The sequence below is a fragment of the Nycticebus coucang genome, chromosome 7 (assembly GCF_027406575.1).
Source record: "Nycticebus coucang isolate mNycCou1 chromosome 7, mNycCou1.pri, whole genome shotgun sequence".
Lineage (NCBI taxonomy): Eukaryota > Metazoa > Chordata > Mammalia > Primates > Lorisidae > Nycticebus > Nycticebus coucang.
The window spans coordinates 49,410,851-49,427,916 of NC_069786.1; the positions used below are offsets into that span (position 1 = coordinate 49,410,851).

Consider the following 17,066-nt stretch of genomic DNA (forward strand, 5'->3'; position numbering starts at 1 on the left):
TCATACTGTGTAATTCATGGCTGTATTCAACAGGGAAATGTGTGTCTCATTTGTTCATTTACCACTGTGTGTGGGCTTCAAGGGCAGGGAGATTCTTTAGAATCTAGAGTTCTGTTCTGATGATATACTTGGCCGATTGCCATCAAGCCAGTCATCCAGGGGACTTAAGAATTCCGATCTCACAGACCAGGTGCTTGGTGTCAGGGATAAATTCTCTCTGCACCCTAACTCAAAACTTTTTCACATCATGCTTTCTCAATTTAGGTTCGCAACTTCTATTTATGAGAAATTGATGAGTTCCTGCCTTTATGCCGACACTCATGACTGGGTTTCCCTCTGTTAGGTTAAATTAATCTGTGAGAATGAGACACCACCACCACACACACACACAAAAAAAAAAAAAAAAGGAAGAGGAAGCTTGTGTTTCCAGACGGATGCTGTGCTGTGGCTGGCCTGTTCCTCCCACCCTTAAGCACAGCGCTCCTGTGCCATGTTGAGCCTCAGATTGCATAACTGACCTTGCCGTTTAGTGCTGTCAAACCTGGATAGGGCAGAGCTTTCCTTTCTCTCCCATTTGGTCTCAGGAATGAGATCTGTTCCCTAGCATTTATTTTCTGACTCTTAACCGTGTTTCCCCTTGAAATGGAACTAATCAAGGATTTGCCCTACATATTGGAGCTCATGAAGCACTCGATGTCATTACACATATTTTTGCCATTTCTTATAGTTTAAAAATCTTTCCTCTGCCTAAATTATAGATGTCTAATGTATAATGCATATAAACTGCGTTTCATAGGTTATGAAATCCAAGAAGGCAGCCTAACAGCGTTGTTTTGTGCTGGACCTAGCATAATGCTCCACACAATTAAGTCCTTACTACATGCATTTAATTAGATTGCACATGCACGGATAGATCCCCTGGGCCTTCCAGAGCAGGAGAGGCTACTTTGTAAAATAATGCAGACCAAAAAGGATTTAGGTCAGTCAAATTTTTATCTGGCTTTCTCAGTAGGAACACTGAAACTGTCTTTCTACCGTGCTATAAGAATGTCTTATTTAATTCCATGTGAATTTGTTTTCCCTCTCAAATTGTCAGCTAGTCAGAGACTGTGTATTTTATATACTTCTTGTCAAACTCATTGAGTATTTGAAATTGTAATGACTTTGTAATTTTCATCAGAGTGGCCCAAGAGTTCTGTCACTCCTGTCTTTTATAAGAATTTGCTAGAAGTCGTTTTGTTTGCAGGAGACAAGTCACAGAGTTGTAGACCGAAAGAAGTCTGGAGCAGTAATGCTGTGTCCCTGATGGCCTCACATGGTCTAAACTTAGGACTGATATAGTTGTTATCGCGAAGTTTGTTATGAATGCCACACTGTCAATAGAGGGATCGCTCTGAGTATCATTCTGAGTGTGTAGCTCCTGGGCGTTAAAAACTTCTGAAAGCTCTATAGGTTAAATATCAAACACATTTTTCAAGTCCCTTCATACAGATCTACCCAAAATGCTCCTTTCGGCCTCATATCTCATTTTTACTTCCTCTTAATCTATGTTGAAGATTGCACTGAGTTGCTTCTCTGTTACCTGGATGTGTCATCGGTGTTCATGACTGTTTCTTTGCTTGCACTTTTAGGCATTGAATTTCCCATCTCCTCATTTCAAGGGTCAGCTCAAATGTTCAAATTAGGATTTTTCCAAATCACCAAAGCAGAATTATTCTATTTTCACTGTCCCCACATGCTTTGTTTCTATCGCTGTTTGTTGCTAACTTACACCATGTTAGCACAGTTGTGCCCTCACACGTCTCCAACTTTAGATGACAAGCTGTTTCATAGTAGACACCTCGCATTCCTCGTTGTTCCCCTGGGGCCCACAAAAGGCCATAATCCAACTCGTCATCGATAAATGTCTTAAGAAATTGTTAATAGTGATTCAGTAGGATAAAGGGCTATAAATTTCATGATGCGTTGAATTAATCTTTGTGACACCCTTTGTATCTTTTTTTAATATAAAGAGCATATAAAATATTAATATAATCTCTTGCAAACATAATAAGCAAGGATTTACCAAAATTATGGGTTCGAGAAAATGCAAAAAACTATTTAAATCCATCCCATATTAATACCACACTTCTAGTTGGCTTTGTGATGCAAAGCCCCCAGTTCTAAATTAAGGTTTAAATGTTCAAAAATCTTCACTTTTTTAGAAGTATAACTAATTTTTAAATAATCTTCATTCTTGGAAGTTCATTTTTATTGTGTAGGATAATGTCACTTGCTACTGTTAAAGTTGTTTTATTATAGAATCTAATTTTAAAAATAATCTTTCATATTACTAAGTATAATTAAACTACTAAACATTTACTTTTATGAAATATAAATTTCTAAGAGTCATTTCTAAGGTATCCTAATTTCCAAAATGTTAAATAATTCTTTTCATTTCTGTCCTCTATCTTCATTTTACATATGATTTTACATGTGAACCCTAATATTTGGTAATATCTGTTAGCAAAGAATCATTTCGTCCACGAAAGAAAAAAATGTTTCTATTTTCTTACCAGCAAAATCTTAGATGATGTGCTTAGGAATTGTGTTCAGTGTATACCTAGAGTAGCCTGAAGAAATTAGTGCTTTGTTTTTCTTTCACAAAATAAGAAATCTTGATGTTGGAAGTCCATGCCTGCTAAATGGCTTTATTATATTTTCAGGGATCTTGGAATCTTGTTATTATTCTAGGATTCATGTACTCAAAACAACTGCTAGAGTTCCATCCATTACATCTACAAAAGCCAGAGAGCATAAAAGTGTAGATAGCAGTTAAGGGAGGTGAGATTGGCTACCAGGGAGGAAACTGACATCAGAATAATCATAATAATCATAATAATACATCAGAATAATCAAGCTTTATTAATTTTTGAAAATTTCATCATATTCTTGATTTATGCCCTAATATTGTTCGTACTAGTTTCTAGCTTTTTTAATGCTGAATTCTAAGATTTATAGCTATGTAGCTTGTTCTTATCTAGATGCTTTGTTGGTTTTGCTCCAAGTTTTAGAACTAGTACTCTTTGTCAGCGGGTGGATGGGTTGTAACACGATACATATTTTGGGTAGATTTGGAAAATTATAAAACGTATCACAAAGAAAATTAAAGTTACTTATGCTTTTACATCATTAGACATAACTGTTTTTCTGTATAGTCTTCCAAGTTTTCTGAATTTATATACATGCATGCAAGTAAATATATTACCTACATATGTATATTTATAATTATTCACACCATTGCTTCTTTGTATATTATTTTCTAAATTATTCATGTTGTTTTGAAAATATATACTGGAATTTTATGTATGTAAATAAAGAGTATTTGAGACATGATTGTGTGACTGCGTGGTGTTATTTTACATGGACATATCAAAACTTAGTTGATCACTAATTTTAGATATCTAGTTGCTTTTATGGATCACAATGATAAACATTATAAATGACACAAATGATTTTGTTTGAACATGGATTTCAAAGACACTGGTGAATATGTGTGGCAATCACTTTCCCAGGTCCTTAAACATTCAGTGAGAAAAGTAAAGAGAGGGAACAAAGAATTGACTGAGGGCTTACTAAGTTAAGAAATAGGTCTGTTATCTCTCCCTCACTAATGACTAAAGAAGAAGGATGGATGATACAGTCTTCAGTTAAGAAACACAACACCATGACATTTAACCATGGTACATAGACTAGATATGGAATTATGCTTTGATGTAAGTTGGCTGATGGACTTTAGGGGTATTATATTTAAACATTGCTTGTCTACAACTCAAAAGATCCTGATTTCTCATACCCATGATTGAAATTACCACAGTTCCTTATCAAGCCATATTTACAAAATAAAGGGTTCGAGGGAATCCGTGTTCCTGAAGGTCAAATTAAAAGTGAGGTGAGAGAGAGATGGAGGTGGGTCGTGAGGAAGGAAAAGAAGGAAAACATGAGTGATGACTTTAGAAGTTACACATGAGTCAGCTTCTTCAATGGGTAGGAAAATAGGAATAAAACAGAGAGACAATTGATGTAGATAAAAGTGGGGCGACAACCAGTGTGACCGACAGAAATAATTCATTCTGACTTAATCTAATATCATTCTCTGATACAATGACAAATACAAATCTTACACAAGATTTTCATCAATGAGTAAAGAAAATACAGTCTGTATAAAAGGAGGCATAACTCTCATTTGTCACTGAATCAGTGATCTGGCAGGTAAATCAAGTCAGACACTGTAAGTACTTCTATGTGCAGGATGATATTTGCAATAGTCTCCAGAATTTAAAAGTATGGAATCTAGAGGATAGGAAAGTTGCTAAATTTGTAGGAATTTGTAGGAATTTAAAGTTAATATGGCAATTTGGTATAATCTTTTTGAAGACATTTTAAAAGGTAATTTAACTCGACACATAAAATTCTAAGAATACACACAGCTTAAATAAAGGCAGGACCATGTGAAGAACTAAGGCCAAAGTGAGCCACACAGGCAACGTTGCATCACGACTGCCACTGGCTACTGTGATTGCAGTGTGGAACCCGACTTTGGGGATGTTCAAATAGAAAAATGATTTGTATTGGTGTGAATAATATACGTGTATGTGTTAACAAATTTTAATAGTATCATGCAATTGGATCAAGCGATTCCATTCCTCAGTATTTTAACCTAAGGAACAATCATGCTACTGCAGAAGATATATACACAAGGACCTTTGCAATGTTTTGTTTTTGTAATAAATATTTGATAACTGTTATTTTATAAAAATAAATGATAGCATGCCATAATAAGGGGATATTAGCCATTGACGTGATCTTGGTCTTGTTGTGTAATAATAGAAAATGGTGATATTTCAGTACAAAGAATTGACAGTTAAATAAAAAAAAACCTAATTATAAAGTGGCTCATATAATTCTTTAAATGATAAACTGGAGGTAAAGATAGGATAGTTATAAATGAAAATATATCATTTCAAGAATTAAGGGTGATATATTTTTATGTTTCTTTTCTTTTCCTGAGTTAAAAAATAAAACTCGGAACTTTTGATTTAGAAAGCTAAATTTAAGGAAAGAACACATACTGATAATCTTTAAAGATGGTTTGTTTGATAATATTTTCTTTATTTTTTCTTCAATTGCTGACGACTACCATTTATTTTGTGAATATAGGTTGATTATTTAACTTTACATTCCTCAATTTGCTGACTATAATAATGTAGCATAATATTGTGTGGTTTATTTAAAAATCTAAAACTAAATTCTATATTTACTTTTGTTCTTCTGTATTTTATAAATTTACCATATGTAATTATGTAAGTTATGATTATATGCCTTTAGTTTAATTTAAATACATAAATACTTAATATGTAAGGATAGAAATATTATATAAATATATAGTATACATAAAATACAGGACTATGTGTATCTAACACTCTAGATTTCTTGTTATCTTACCAAAAGTACTGGGCAATGATTCTGAATTATTTTTTAACTTCTTAATTTTTTTCTGATTAAAAACACTTTATTAATATTGACTATTATTCTGTGATCCCAAAATATCTAAGTGGAAGTAAAATATTTCTTTATTTGTATTTAATTCTATCTTTTTTCTATAATTTTAAATATTGATGTTTCAAACATACAGAAAATTTGCAAGAATTGTGTTTAAGAATATTGAATACTTTTGTCTAGATTTGATAGTTATTCAGATTTTACCTTTTTTGCTTTCCTACTTAGGCATGCTCATTCACACACACACACACACACACACACATGCACACACACTCTCCTGCTTCTCCTGAATCATTTGAGAGTAAGTTGCAGACATTATTCTTTAACTGAAGTATTTTAATGTGTGTATTTCCTAAGAATAAGGACAATATATAAACAGAGTACAATTATAAAAATTAAGAAATTCAATATTAATACTACTTACATTATATAACTCACAGTGCATATCTAGGCTCACAGGTACATTTGATTGTCTTGTGTTTTAAATTTCCTTTTTTACTGTTTTATTTTTTATTGGTTCAGGTTCATTGAGGGTAAAAGGAATTAGTTTACACTATTTGCATCTGTTAGGTGAAGTCCCTCTTGTAATTGTGTTCCACCCCCAAGAGGTGTGCCAGCCCCCACACTCCTCCCCTCTCCCAGCTCCCTCATTCCTCTGCCCCACCAGGTTGAATTGATTTGAGTTTTTTCTCATATGTGGGTGTGTATTAGATCATCTACTGGCTTCATATTAGAATTGAGTACATTGGATACTTGCTTCTCCATTCTTGTGACACTTTACTGAGAAGAATGTGTTCCAGCTCTGTCCAGGTTAAGACAAAAGATATAAAGTCTCCATCTTTTATAATGACTGAACAGTATTCCGTGATGTACATACACCGCAGCTTGTTAATCCATTTCTGAGTTGGTGGACATTTAGGTTTCCACATTTTTGTGATTGTAATTTGAGCTGCAATAAACAGTCTAGTGCAAATATTCTTCTGATAAAATAATTTTTTTCTTTTGGTAGATGCCTAGTAATGGGATTGTAGGATCAAATGGGAGGTCTAATTTGAGTTTTGGGGGATTCTCCATTATTTCCTTCCAAAAAGGTTGTCTTAGTTTGCAGTCCCACCAGCAGTGTAAAAGTATTTCCTTCCCTCCACATCCGCGCCAGCATCTGCAGCTTTGAGACTTTGTGATGTGGGCTAATTTCACTGGGGTTAGATAATATCTCAGCGTGGTTTTGATTTGCATTTCTCTGATGATCAGGGACGGTGAGGATTTTTTTCAAGCTTTTGTTAGCCATTCTTCTGTCTTCATCAGAGAAGATTCTGTTCATATCTCTTGCCCAGTGGCAGATGAGATTCTTTGCTCATTTTTTGTTGATTAATTTGAGCTCTCTATAGATTCTAGTTATCAACCCTTTGTCAGATTCATAGACTGCAAATATCTTTTCCAATTCTGAAGGTTGCTTTTAGTGCTTAGACTTCCTTTTATGTAGAACATTTCCTGAGTCTTTAATTATGTTGATATTTGAAAAGTTTAGGCTAGATATATTGTACAGTACCTTCAGTTTGGCTTTACCCGATGTTTCCTAATGATTAACTTAGGTGATGCCTTTTTGGCAGGCATACCACAATAGTCATGTGTCCTTCTCCAGCACAGCAGACGTGGAGGCACGTCATGTGTATTTATACTATTACTGATGATGCTGTCTTAGATCAGTTCATTAAGGTGGTTTCTGCCAAGTTTCTCTATTCCTACTTACCGTTTCCCCCATTGTAATTAAGTAATTTGGGGGAAGGTACTTTCAGACTTTGGAAATACCTTGTCATCACATTTTCTCCCACGAGTGCTGATCCTGTTGGTGTTTTCTTGGCTAAATCAGTTCTACTATAATGTTTGCTTAATGATGATTTTCCGACTTCATCAATCCATCTATTTTTTTTTAAATGGCATTCTACTCAAAGGAAGACTTTTCTTAACTTTATATTTTATGTATCTCTTTATTTATATTAAATTTTTGCAATGATTTTTCATGTTTTATAATAATTATTTATTTTTATTTCCTAATTATCCAAGATTTGGCCTCTGGAAGCTGGGATCTGTGTCCTGGTAATGTGTCCCCATCACCTTAATGCCTTTTTTGTTCCTCTCCCAGAAAACATGTTGTTGCCACAAATTTCATAAGTTTCCTTTCTACATATGTGCTCTAATAGGCCAGGATAGTTGTTCAATATTTTCATAGTTTGAGTGGACTTTCTGTGTGTAATTTTTTGTGTCACTTTTAGAACCTTTATTTTCCTTTCTTTCTCACAGTTTTTTTTCCCTAGATCTCTGTAATTATTCAGTGAGAGCTTGAAAGGTGGATCTGTTAGATATTAGTGTTTAATTTTCTGTTTACAGGTTATTTGACATTTTTATTATTCTCCAACTTCCAGTTATGCGAAGTCTTAGAATTTGTATGTTTTTATTTATTTTTACTGGCTGGATTTTTTTTTTTTTTTCAGAATATGTGAGTGGTGTCAAATTTGGGTAGCTTCTGTTATCATAGATACCCAGTGTTAGATTTAGGTAACATCTATTATCATAGATACCCAGAATTCCAGGTCCATCTTTTTAAGCATTCCTCAAAAATATGTTATTTCAAGAGATTTGCAATATGCCATTATAACCAAAATTTTAGGTTGTATTATTTCCACTTCAGTGGTTGATCAGGGTTCTCTCAATCCAATTTATTTAATTAAATTGAAGATTTGTGTTTATCATTGTAAGTATTATATGATCTATCCATTAGTTTAGGAAATATCCCTCTGAAAGTCATATCCATGTTAAATGTAACATCATTATTTAAAATCATGTATTCTTTTGATGATGTACCACTCGTGGATACAATTTTCTCCCTTGGCTTTAGAAATCATAAATATATATTTAAATGAATGGAAATTTAAATCTACAAAGTTTTAAAACAGGATAACTAATTGATAGCACCTGATTATTGGAATCTTGTGAAATATATGATTATAAGCAGTTGCTTTAACTGAGGAAGTAAGCTTTTTGTGCCTAGAAAGGAAAATCTTTCCTTCAATTTTACAGCAAAAAGATATGATGGCATGGGGTAGGAAAGCAGGGGTAGGATAAGGTGCAAAACACTCCAGTGCTTGAGACTGGAGAAGTAGAAGATAGTTTGCAAAAGTAGGTACCAGGTGAGTATATAAAGCACGTGCCATTTAAGAGGAGCTGTCATGTCTCTGTTCCATGTGGGAACTCAGAGCCCAGCACTGCAAAATCTTTGCTCTGCCAGAGAAGCTAGTAATAAGAATTTCGGGAGAAATCTTCGGCTATTGAATATTGTTTAATATTTTTAAAGCAATGATATAACATGTCAGTGATCCAGATTTTTTTTTTTTTGCCCTAATTTGCAGCTTTTGATCTGGATCCAGGTTAGAGACTAGCAGATGTTACAGTAAGAGGAAACCCAGGTCAGAAGAGCTGTGTTAAATTTTGCAAGTCAAATAATTAGCATTAACTTCACTCCTCTTGTCTATGAGAAAGAATAAGCTAAAGTATGAAGAAGTATACCCATCAGCTAAGTTTTATAAATTTATAAATACAATAAAATTATATGTGAAAATGAATTTGTGTCTGATATTAATTTCTATGTTGGAATTTAAAAATATATAGTTTGTTAGGACTTTATTTATTTCTGTCATTTCACTATAACTTGCTAATTCTATCTAGTTTTTCTGGTTTGAGATGCTCCATGTTGAACATTGGTAGAACCACGATTTTATGGTCAAGGGGGAGGCCAGTGCCTTCCCAGTGCCTTTCACACACTATTTGCCTGTTCTGAAGTTTGAAACGTTGATTTTCTTACAGTTGGTTTTGGTGAACAAAAGCACAACTCCTGTATCACTAAACTTCTATTTCTGTTTAGTAGTGTAAAGACTCCAATTTCTTTGTACCAAATTCTGTTGGTCTATGGAGTGTCTAATCTGTCTGAAACAATACACTGTGCTTTAAAAGATTAGGTATAATTTTCATTAGGTTGTACTTTATTTTGTTTCTTTTGGACAGTTCTTTTATAAAAAAGAATAGTCAGTAGCATAAAATATACTTACATTGAAATATTTACAGCTTGAATTAATGTGGTCTTCTAACCCCCCCCAAAACAAATTAATTTAAAAATCCCAATTAAATCACTTTCCACTTATAATCACATTGTCTCTCTGGAAAACAGAGAAAGCATCTGTTTGTCCATTTTCCTGAGCTGTGCAAACCCCATGGCTGACTTTTTCCCGGTACATGCTTTTAGTTGGAATTGAAATCCAGTGACTAAATGAATTGGTGCAATTCTCTGGAAAAAGCAAGCAAAATTATTTTCTAACTCAGTGAACTTCATACAGTGATCTTAATATATCAAAGTATATTTAAAAAATTTGAATTATTTGAATAATCATCTCAAATTTACCCCTAAATTTACTTAGGAACATCTCACATTTTTAAATTTCTTTTATGCAGTTCTGCCGGTATTCTGGGGGGCACTGTGTTTCTTGCATAAAATTCTGAAGCCAATGTGCAGACAATTCATACCTCTCATTTAAAAGTGTCTTTCTTTACTGATTTTAGAATATTTGCATGTAGTCAGGAGTATTTCTATTCATCAGCCCAGTATACTTTGCTAGAGGTACAATCTGTATTATGAAAACTCTATTTTGGTATGTTAAAGTATATAGCAGTTAAACATATATAGGTCTGGATCTGTTTTTCTGTGACCTTGACAAATTGCTTACTCGTTTGGATTTTTTTCTTCCTCTGCAGATGCATTTTGTGGGAGCGTTTTGAGAATGAATGTTTGTGTATCATTTTGAAGTTGCCAAGTGCCACATACAGTAAGTAATATATATTTTTATTTTTCTACTCAATTGCAATCATGAGGAATGAATTTGGCAGACAGGAAAGAACACATTTCTATTTTCAGTTTTTGATAGTTGTGAATATTAAAGAAAAATGGATACAAAAGATTAAAAAACGATGAGCTGCTTGCTAGTCTGAATTAAGTTATATAATTTCAATATTTCTAATGAAAGATTTTACTATAGTTCAATATTACCCACACATAACTTTTCTCACTCCATTATATAAGTAAGATTTTTTCCCTCTTAGTTGTAACTTGAAAGAATAAAGGAAATATTAGTGATATTGGCCTGTGTTGATATCAAAAATTTGAAATGAAGTATTGAATTAATATATATTAAGATTTTCTGTTGTGTAAGGCACTTTACAATAGCATTGCCTTATAAATACTTCCCCAACTCTTTTAAGTTGTTCTTTTTTTCCTATTTTATAAATGAGAAAAATGAGAACCCCAAAGTTTTAGTATCTTGCTCGAAATCTACCCAGAGTGATTAATCTAGGCTTTGGGTGTAAGACTTTTTATACAATATTGCCTCTACCAGTAACGTAGAACTAAGTTAGATGACTTGAAATTAAGATCGTAAATATTTAAGGGTTCAAACACTTTCCGGTTCTTTCTTTTGGATTTTGCTTCTGCTTAAGCCTTGTCTGGTTTAAGGACCATGAACAATGTTGCAGATTATTTTTGTTATTGTCTGTCATATTGTTTTCATTTTAAATGATGCTCTCTAGTTCCTGACTTGGACTGATTTGAACTATGAGAAAATAAGCAGAACTGTAGACTCCTGAATGAAAGTTTACGAATCCACTTAATTTATTCTTTGATAAAAAAATGTTTGGAACTAGCATTTTAAAGTTTTCCAAAAGTCTTCTTTTATTCATTGAAAAACATGATTAAATGTCATCATATTATGTTAAAGTTGGAAGAGACTTATAGACTTATGGAGTCCTAGCATTCATATGCTCAATTGCTTTGTTTAATAAAGTGGGAAAGATATGGAGCACAATTCAAAAATACAATTTCCAAAAAATGTAGAAGAAATGATGGCAGAATTGGTAATATGTACTTTGTCTCCTGATGTAGAAGTGTGGGATAGTGTGGTGGCTGATGAATCCAGACTCAGAATTTAGAACATCCAATGTAAAATTGTAGATTTATGACTTGCTATTTGTATGATATTGAGCAAATTGTTTAATAGCTCTTTAAAATGAATGTAAGATTAGGGACTCCCTCATCTGTGTGGAGTGGATAATCCCATACAAAGTACAGCGCAGTTCCAGCTACATGGTAAATGCTCAATAAATGTTAGTGGTTGTTATACAGGGAGTGATTTACTTGCATATTTAAGTATGTTTATCAAGCATTATAATCTTATAATCAAGCCATGTAAAGTACACATATAAAGAATTCAGTGAGTACTAGTGATTGACATGCTCAGAAAGAAAGTAAACTTCAGCTATCTTTGTAAATAGAGAACAAGATGCTTTTTGTAGCAGTGAAAGTGGAGTGTGAGCTTTATGAGAGAACGTGGGGGCAATTGTGAAGTGCTTGCAGAGTCTGAAATCCTTGAAGCAGACATGGAAAACTTGTAAAAACAAATAAAGAAAACAGTTAAATGGTATAACTATCAGATAATTTGCTTGACAAGCTTATCCAATGCTCTGTCAAGCAAGTGCAGGAAAGTGAAGAACTGGGCAAGAAAACATTACCAAGTATCAACTCAATCCCATGCACTTTACATTCAACATTGCGGCTAATCTAAGCAATAACATTGTGAATCAGATATGTTGTATCCTCATTTTTCATGTTAGGAAAACATACCACAGAAATGTAAATGTATCATTCATGGAAAGGAAGCTGGAAGCGTACCTATCTAATTGTAAAGCTTCCTCATCTTCTTAACCTGGGTGTTAAGCACTGAGATTCTGTGGCTGATCTCACTACTTTTTTTCTGCATTAAAACACTATTCCCAAACCTCAGATCATACATAAGAAGGCCTTAGCAAATGAATATTTTATGACTGAATTTCAAATAAAAGAAATTTAAAAAAAATCGATTTATATTATCAATGGGACCACCCAGCAATCCAGAATAAATTGCCCTTAAAAAAATGCTGTTTGATTAGAGAACATTTGAAAAGTAAAAAACAAAACAAAAAGCTCCTTTCTGAGTGGTGGAGATGATATCTTATGCCTCTGTTATACTTTTCGGAATCTGAAGTGGCTGACTCCTTTTTTCTTGCAGTCTTTCAGCCACTTCGTACAGTGTAGAAAAGTTTGGAATGAGGAGTTCCAAATAATAAAAGACTTAGCCAGTCTTTTCCCTCATTATCATCTTTAGGTGTGTGGTGTTCCTAGTGCCATCCTGCAACATACCGGCCACACTGAGGCTGTGCCTTGTGGACTTTTTGTGACCTTCATCTTCTCTACTTTAGCCAGTGGTCCCAATCTCTTTGTTCTTCACTTCTTGAAACAAATTATCAGCAACATTTCGTCTGTGAGATATATATTAATGTTGCTAGTATTTAAAAGATTATTGCTCTAAAAATGAGTTAAGTCGTTTCTTTCATGCTCCCTCGTTACTCTTAGTTTTGAGAACGAGGGACTTACTAAATACTTCTACTCTTAATTTCTAGATTGGGTCTCTGCAAGGAAAAGCTAGTGATTTTGTGTAGATATTTTTATTTCACTAGGTTCAATTAATATGTATTGCATACTCTTAAATGTGAGAGGTACGGAGCTGGTAAATATTAGAACAAATGGGAAGGAAAGACAGAAAGTACCCTCAAGGAAACTATTTTCAATCTGAGGAGATAAGATGTGCCCTGGCATAAAAAAAAAAAAAAAGGAGGGAGTATGGCAAGTCACATCATAAGAAGGGTATAAACTAAATAATTTAATAAGCCATTTCAAATAATTTAAGAAATAATAAAAGGTATAAGTGTATGAAGAAAGAAAGCATTCAAGGAGATCTTAGAAAGGAAATAAAATTCCAAATTGCATCAACCTAAGATTTTATAAAGGAGATTACATTTGGGTTATATCTTAATTCAGGTAGAAAATGTTAACAGAGTAGTTAAGAAAATGGCATACTAAAATTTAGAAGTAAAGAGATGTACTTCACATTCATTGGAAGGCAGATGAATTAGTTTGGGGACAGAATAAGTTTCTCACGTCGGACCAAAACCAGATAACAATGGAAAATAAGGCCCATGCCAGGCTTTGGGAAATACTGATAACCATTCAAGAAATTTGAATTTAATTGGAGGTAGAGGAATTGTGTAAGGGTTCATCCTGTGAACAGAAAGTTTCATTTCTGAATATTAGTGTGATGGATTCTTCAGAATGGAGTGCAATCGGGAAGGCTTGCAGCAACATTACGTTTTAGGCAATGCGGCAGTAGGAGAGTGAAAGAATGAGGGCAAGCCCTGAGACTATAGCAGTGGAAATGGAGAGACAGGAAGAGCTGGAGCATGTGAGACTTATTTGGAAGTTTTGGAAGGCAGTAATAATAATGTTAATAATGATGATAGTTAATGCATGTGTAGGATTCATTAAGTACAGGCTTGTTTTCGATGTTAATGACTAATGTCATCCCCATTTTGTCCAAGAGGAAACTGATGCAAACATTAGCTAAGCAAATTGTCCAAATCACTTAAGTGAAAAATAGCAGCGCTGATAACTGAGCCCTTTGAGTCAAGCTCCGGAATCTCTGCAGTTGACCACGGTATCATCATCCCTCTGAAAAGCTGCTGAGATTTCCAGGTTGATAGAACTGGACAATGATGTTACCAATAATCAGAAAAACATTATTTTGTTTTCCTTTCCAGAATTTTACCCCTTGTTTAGGTAAGTCTTTGGGTACTTTAGAGAGAAAAATCCCCTTAAGGGGAGTGAGGAATCTCTTATCTACAGTCACTTGTATAGCAGGAACAGGAAGTAAAATTTATGATATTACTCAATTATAAATTAGAGCAGTAAACATGCCATCTTAATGTGACTCTTCTTCCTTAGCAGAGTTTAAAGTGAAACAAAGACAGAGCGTCAACTGAAGATTTAATATCTTTGGTTCATGGAAGAACAATAATTTAGACTTAGTTTACCTATCATTCTAAACAATAATTTTGACAAGGGAGAAAATAACTCTCTCTCTCTCTCTCACTCTCCCTCTCTCTCTTAGGCCTATATTGGAGACGCAGCATAATCTACTGTTTAAAATCATAGCTCCAGAGCCATTCTTCTACATTTCTTTTTTTTTTGGCCAAGGCCGGGTTTGAACCCGCCACCTTTGGGATATGGGGCTGCTGCCCTACTCCTTTGAGCCACAGGCGCTGCCCATTCTGCTACATTTCTTTAGAGTCCTTACTGAGGCCTCCTTAGCTGTGTGATTTTGTGTCATTACTTAAGTTCTGTGTGCCCCCGTCTCTTCACCTTTAAAATGTGATTGTAATAGTACTATATCTTTTGAATATTGTAAAGGTTAAATGGGTAACACACATGTAATAGCTCTCGAGACCCAGTAAATTTTCAATAAATGTTAGTTATAGTCATTAAATTTTATCTCCTATGTAAGTTTTTAATTTATCAATTTTAAATTATAAAATTATTGCCATTTCATGAATTTGTATGTAGTAAGGGCACAAAGCAATGAATTTTAGATGTAAATGTCCATGTTTCACTAATTTTTTTTTGTGTGGTTCACTAATTTTCACTGCTATGTAGTATTCCATCATGTAAAAATAATATAGTTATTCATTATATTGCTGATGTACATTTGTGCTGTTTCTAGGTTTGAGCCATTATGAAAAATGTCATAAATATTCTTTTAAACATTTTTTGCTGCAAATGCACATGCATTTTGTTGCTCATACCCAGCAATGTGATTTCTGGGTTATATTCCATGTAAATCTTCAATTATAAATGATGCTGTCAGTTTTCCAAAATAGTTATACCAGTTACACACAAATCCATACTGTGTGTTATTTCCATTGTTTCATCTTTAACAAAGCTTAGTATAACCATTCCTTTTAATTTTAGCCATTCTGGTGATAGTTTTGTTGACATGTTCTTGTTCAATAATATGGTTGGTTATGTTGGTTTAATCACCATATGGACATTATCGCCTATAAATTGCCTATTTTCAGATGCCTTGCCTATTTTTCTATTGTATTTTAATTGTCAATATGCAGAATTTAGTTATAATTAGATTAAGAACCTCTTGTAAGTTAATTATGCTGCAAATATCTTCTCCCTGTCTATGATTTGCTTTTTCTATTTCCTAATGGTTTTTTTATGATGATGTTCCTAATTTTAATTTCAATCATTCTTTTGCCTCTTGACATTTATTTAAAATTGCAATTGATTTTTTTTGTGTGAATGATGTAAGGTAGAAGTCAAGTTTTATTTTTTTTCTAAATGGATATTCAGATGTTCTAGAATCATTCTAAAAATTATCTCCCACTTCTTAGAGTAATATTGCCCACTACTCTTTACTACTCTATTTAACCTTAAACCAAATTTTCATACATAGCTTGATCTTTTGGGGGCCAACTATTCCATTTAACTGGTTTACTATTCTCCTCTTACTACATGTAATACTAATTTAACCATGATCAGTCTTTAACTATTCTATCTATCTATTAAAACAAATTCTTCCACCATGGTTGTATTCAAGCACAGTCCGACTACTTTATTTCATGTGAGTTTTAGAATTATTTCATTAAGTTTAACAAGAAAAGATGATATTTTAGTTGGAATTGCATTCAACCTATTTTTAAGTAAATTTAAAAAAAACTGGCATAATTGAAAATATTAATTCTTTTAATCTATAAACATAGTAAATCCATCACTTATCCACAGCAGGTATGTTCCAATTCCCCCAGTGGATGTCTGAAACCATGGATAGTACCCAGCCCTATGTATCCTGTTTGCTTCTGCACATACATGACTATGAGAAAGTTTAATTTATAAATTGCTCATCAGAACATCTTAACAATTATAACAATGTCCTAGAGTAAAAGTTATGTGAATGGGGTCTCTTCCTCTCCTTTTCTCAAATTCTCCTCTTGCGCTGTTCTTACCCTTCTTGTAACATTTGAGATGATACAATATGTACGTGATGATATGAAGTCAGGAGGCCACAACTTTCGCAATTTGAGCTGCAACAGCAAAACTAACCTGAATCTCTTTTTCCTTCTTCACAATTTCACAGATTTGTCTCATGGCATGTCTTAGCAACCTCAGCATGTGATTTCTTTTTCTCCCTCCCCTCCCCTTCCCTTTTCCCTTTCTCCTCCTTCCCTCCCTCTCTCCCTGCCTTCCTGTCTCTCTTTTTCTTTTTTCTTGTTGTCTTTTTACTTAAAGTAAGCAACTTATAACTTCCCTTTACTATATTCAACTTGCCAGCATTAATACTTTTGCACATTGGGGCCATTATAGGGTAAAATAAGAGTGACTTGAACTCAAAAGTTGTAATATCATATCAGCCCATCTGATAACCAAGAAGATTGCTAAATGGCTAGTGGGTGGGTAGGTGGTGTAGACAGAGTGGATACATTGGACAAAGGAATAAGTAAGGTCCTGGGCAGACAGAACGCGGTATGTCAAAGTTTCATCACAGTACTCA

At 33.8% G+C, this 17,066-nt stretch overlaps 1 protein-coding gene across 1 annotated transcript in view; it reads left to right on the forward strand.

Moving 5' to 3' along the window:
- The window catches only part of GALNT13 (polypeptide N-acetylgalactosaminyltransferase 13), a 558,341-nt gene that overhangs the window by 21,361 nt on the left and 519,914 nt on the right, over window positions 1-17,066 (forward strand). Inside the window, exon 2 of the mRNA XM_053598099.1 lies at window positions 10,345-10,415. The gene's annotated coding sequence lies outside the window, so the exon portion shown is untranslated. The remainder of the gene's footprint in view (window positions 1-10,344; window positions 10,416-17,066) is intronic.